The following is a 5,488-nucleotide window of genomic DNA, read 5'->3' as shown; positions in this document are numbered from 1 at the left end:
CCCACCTGCGTAGGAATGTGCTGGTGTGCGCGCGATGCTCGGAGTGACGCCTGCAATAATTGTTTCCCTTTTGAATTGTAAGAAAAAAGCGACAGAAGAAAGACGATTGTTTGAGCTGATCTTCCGGAACTTTCTTAGCGAGGGTTTGATTGTCATGCACCTGCACCTACACACAAAAGGAAGAAAGTCCGCGAGTGAATCGACAATACAGACTGTAATCACCAACTGCCTGCAGTCAACAACAATTGTTTTCATGTTTACGATTGTCAGCAGCTGCGCCTCGTCTGTCCTCACAGGTGTGTAGTTACGTCACAGGTGTGTAGTTACGTCACAGGTGTGTAGTTACGTCACATGTGTGTAGTTATGTCACGGGTGTCATTGTTTTTGATGAGACGACTTCGTTCTGTCGTGGTGAGCCTGAGTGGCTATCCATTCGAGCAACGCACGTGGGTAACGCACAAAAGCGGGCAGACGTGACGTGGCATGATGTAGCATAACGCAGCATGACGTGACATGACGTAGCATGACGTAGCATGAGTACATGGCGCCAGTGACAAGGCAAGTTTCCCAGTATCATTTCCTCCTACAGCAGTGGAGAGAATCACGTGCAGTGTCTGGCACTGAGTGGTGCCGGTGTCGGTGGTACACAGCAGTAAACAACAACAACAACAACATTCATACAAAGTAAACATGGCGTCTGACAACACTGTATGTAACCACAAACATTAATATTCCACTGATACCTGACATAACAAACAGAACAGCAGGGGACATGGCGACAAGGTGTGCTGTGTCACAAGGTCCGGTCTCTTGGTCTCAGTTGTCCCTCAGACGTGGACAGCTCGGCATCTGCTGCTGAACTCAACTCATTGACTGATTAACTTTGCGCTCAGGTGAGTTGGTGACAACACCAGACCACGTGTGTGCGTGTAACAGGACGAGTGACACGTGGCCACCTCTGCTGACGTGTCTGTGAAGATGTTTAGCGATTGTCCCTGTGGCAAGTGCTGGAAGGTCACTGCTGTTGGTCTCCACCACGGTGATTGTCCGCCGCCAGTGTCTGGAGAAACGCGTCAACGCCTGGAGCCACCGGCTGACTCCTCCTTGCTGAGCGCTGAGAGTGGTCTCCCCCTGGCACCCACAGCACGTGCTGGCTGAGCGCGTGTCTCAGCGCCTGATTCTGTGACAGCAGTCGGCATGCCTCCAGCTCCAGACAGCGCATGCGCGCTAGCTCCTGTTCCGTTTCCTGGTGAAGAGAAGGGAGGACGTTCTTCAGGTGTCGTCGTCATTGCACAGCGACTACAGCGACTGCTTCGACTGGTGCCACACATTCCGCTAGCACTTGTTACCACCACTCTACACACACTTACTCGTGTCACTTCCGGTCGTCATGACTCACGGCATGACACCAACACAGGGACAGCATCTCGGGCTCACCTGTGGCGGTGGTGTTAGGATGGTCAGACCCCTCCCTACTGACACTGACCTTTGGCATGACTTAGTGACACTGACCTATGCCACGTCTTAGTGATAATGACAGTGACATGCTTGAGTGATAGTGACCTTTGGCATGCCTTAGTGACAGTAGCAGTGACCTATGACATACCTGTGTGATGGCGACTTCCTTCAGCTTGCGTCTGGCCCTGCATCTCTGAGCGGCTCTTCTGTTCTGCTCCCTCCGGCGCACGCGGCGATATTCTTCGTCGCTGTTCTGTAAGATGTGCGCACCCACCCGTACATACGCACACACCCCGACACCCGCACACACCCACAGAGCCATCCACACACACAGAGCCACACACACGCACACACAAGATTTTGGTGATTTCAAAGGAGTTTGGACGAAGACACCAGTCAGTCCAGGAAAGGTCATTGTCTGTCTGTGAACTGTGCAGTGAACACGATCGCCATTTGCTTGTCGACTTCTTCCAAAGCTCTAACCGTCTAACGTCTGTAAGCTCGGACTGTGAACGTCACTCACCGCATAAGCGTCACAGCCAGTGCACACGTCACTGCTCATCATGCTGCTCTCCTCTTGGCTGTCGACGTCACTTCCGGGCACTCCCCACAAGCTCTGGCTGCCACACTGAGGAATGATGGGACAGGATTCAGGAAGAGATGCGCGCGCAGGAAAACCATTTGTCGCCAAGCCACTGACCTCCCTTACGGGCGCCAGGCCACCCACCTCGGGTGTCGACATCCTGGAAAACATGGCCGTGGGCTGGGACTGGCGGAGAGACAACAGGAATCAAGACTTTGCCTTTCAATGGGCTGCTGTACTGTGTAGATGTGCTACTGTGGTCTACTCTCACTGTGGTACTGTGTAGATGTGCTGCTGTACTCTACACTCACTGTGGTACTGTGTAGATGTGCTGCTGTACTCTACACTCAGTGGCACTGAGCCCAGGCATCAGCTACAGTCACAGACTGTCGACACCAAACAACACAGACAGAAAGTATTCCAAACCATATGCTCGTCAATCACTCAGTGAACACAGCTCACTACAGTTATTCTGAGAAGTCGTTTTTGTCATCGTTAACATCGCTGTTAGTCGTCAGGCTAACATCACAATATCCCAGCGTCCTATGTGTCACACTTGACAACATCTCTGTAAGGGAACAGGAGTGCGTCCAGCAGACAGACCAGACGATTGTGTGAAAATAAATTACATTTGTAAGATTAGTTTTACGACAACTACCGCATTAGGTTGAGGGTCAACAACCGTAACTAACGTCTGGGAGTCAGTCACCAAAAGTCAAGAGTTGAATGTGAAACTTAGAGATAAATATTCCAGTAGAGAAATTGTTGACATCATCTCTGTTTCTCTCTGTTTCTCTCACTCTCTCACACACACAATGTGATTATTACCTCCCTGTGCATTCCTCGCCAGCTTTGCAGGATACTAATACTGCAGGATACACCAGTATATATCAACACAATATTGTTGCAGATGAACTCACCTTGTCTCGTTTGCTCACCGTCGTCTATTTTTAGCCGCTCTCCCTCACTGAGCTCACGGAATCTCCTGTAAATACCATAGGACTTCCCTGGCAATCGCCCTCCGTCCTCACCTGAACAATCACACACAGGATATGCTGCTCTTAAACACAATCACACACATTCCAACCCTAACCCCTAAACACAATCACACACATTCCGACCCTAACCCCTAAACACACTCACACACTCGCTGCCCCTAATCACAAGACGACCACCGACAATCACGTCTCCTCCCTTTCCAAACGATCAATCAGCAAATCAATTGAATAAGTGATTGTTACCTGTTGGAATCCAGGTGAGACGAATGAAAACCGTGGAGGGCTGACAGACGATGCTGTGCACCGCCACCACACAGGTTCTCCTGACGACTGCAGCGCCCTCCGCGACTAAAGGGAGATAACCTGTACGCACTGTGCTTATCGCACTCTCTCCTCATTTCTCCACAGATCGCAAGATCACATGACTGCTCCCCAATTAAAGGCTGTGGGTTTTTTTCATCCAGGGGATGACTGAAGATGCAGCACAAAGAGCGAGGAGCAGGTCAGCGCGAGCTTTGTTCCTCCTCACGTGCGGCACGTCTCACATCAAAAGCCACCGCCAGGCGCCGCACTCTCACCTGATTTTTCTTTCCTTTGAAAGAGAGCAGATAACTGAAAGGAAATGGGGAAAGAATCAAAGCGATGACAGGTGTGAATACAATAAAGTACATGACAAAGTCCCCGGATGACTGGCCAGTCACTGTCCCTGCAACTTTGCACGAGCTGCACTGGCTGACCTCCCACAGCCCGGTGACGACCGTCAATGGACCAGGACTGTCGCGCCCACCAACAGAACTTCAGTCAGTTTTTGTTTGCCGCCCGCCATTCAATGCGAGGTGAGTGAGAACAAGTGAGGATGTCGCCGAGCAGGACATTGCCAGTAACATCATCATCGGGAGAAATGTTCTGAGGCCTTTTCACCAGAAGTGACCACAGTGAAGGACTGAGGCACCAACTCCATCAAGACGACCAACTGGTGATTGGTGACCCCTGGGGTCCACACTGTAGACACTGATATCAAGAGTGGAATCACAACAACACAGTGTGATGAGACCAGCGCCAGTCCCCCGGGGACACGATGACAGACATGACAGACATGACAGACATGACACTGTGGTACAGCCTCACAATCAGCATCTTGTACACAGCAAGAGAGCTGCACACGGCACTAGGGGCCGTCACCTGTGAGTGGTCCACCTGTTCTAGACACCACGGCAAACCTTTATATCATAATCTCTCACACACAGGTAAACTATTTGCTTGGTGTGTAGATCACGATTGTCACTTGCCCATCACTTTTATCTTTTATTTGCTCAGATTTTTCACTGTTGACATCTGTTAACGCGGCACCTTACAAGGAACTTGATTTCTGTGTTTGTTTCTAACTGTTACTGCTGTGACCAGAGCACCTCCCCGTCTTCACATTGGCCACTGGGACAAATAAAGTTGGTCGGTGTTATTGTCATGTCCTATGTGTCACACCTTGATATCAACACTGGCATCTGAACCTTCTGTAACCTCTCTTTCTCTCTCTCTCACACACACACCAAACACACGCATGCGCAGCTCGTTGTTTGCTCACGTGCGGACACACCCTCCGACAGACGTGCAGATGCAGGTGGCGGGGGGGGAGGGGTTATGGAGGTGGAGATGTTACAGATTAGAGCAGGCGATGTAACAGTTCCCCTGTGAACACCTCGCGTGGTCTCCCTCCAGTGCACGAGCTGTCACATGGTGTGCTAACCCCAACCCACCCCAGCCCCCTACCGTCAGCACGGCGAGTATCGGTCCTGTCGTCAGTGCTCGTCACCTACACCACGACGACAGCCAGCACGTGCCGCGCGGGTCAGCAAGGACACCAGATGACTGACGTGCACTCTAGGGGTTAGCGGCGGTGCAGCAGACAGGTGGGTATAAACAGGTGGGGGATGGGCTGGGTGAGGAGGTTGGTTGTGGGTGAATTCAAAACACGATGGTGGACTGGGGCAGACAAGGACTGTTGATGCTGAGTGACAATACCTTGCATTGCGCAATGAGCATTCTTCCGAATGGATACCTGCGCATTACAAATCGACAATTATTATTATTATCGTAATCAATACCTTACATCGTACATCAATAGCTGTACATCGTACATCAATACCTTACATCGTAATCAATACCTGTACATCGTAATCAATACCTGTATATCATACATCAATACCTGTACATCGTACACCAATACCTGTATATCGTACATCAATACCTGTGTATCGTACATCAATACCTTACATCGTACATCAATACCTGTACATCGTACATCAATACCTTACATCGTACATCAATACCTGTACATCGTACACCAATACCTGTATATCGTATATCAATACCTGTACATCGTACATCAATACCTTACATCGTACATCAATAGCTGTATATCGTACATCAATACCTGTACATCGTACATCAA

The 5,488-nt window shown here is 50.1% G+C and overlaps 1 long non-coding RNA gene across 1 annotated transcript; it reads right to left on the bottom strand.

Moving 5' to 3' along the window:
- Positions 1-206: 206 nt before the first annotated feature.
- On the bottom strand, positions 207-5,126 carry LOC112570600. Its single transcript, XR_003100657.1, has 5 exons — positions 3,283-5,126; positions 2,962-3,072; positions 1,982-2,201; positions 1,607-1,711; positions 207-1,246 (listed from the first exon to the last, which is right to left on the bottom strand). It is a non-coding gene; the product is annotated as an uncharacterized LOC112570600 (long non-coding RNA).
- Between the last annotated feature and the right edge of the window lie 362 nt (positions 5,127-5,488).

Source organism: Pomacea canaliculata, linkage group LG8 (genome assembly GCF_003073045.1).
Source record: "Pomacea canaliculata isolate SZHN2017 linkage group LG8, ASM307304v1, whole genome shotgun sequence".
Taxonomy (NCBI): Eukaryota; Metazoa; Mollusca; class Gastropoda; order Architaenioglossa; family Ampullariidae; genus Pomacea; species Pomacea canaliculata.
Note: the sequence above shows the minus strand (reverse complement) of the source record. Positions and strands in the feature narration are given on the sequence as shown.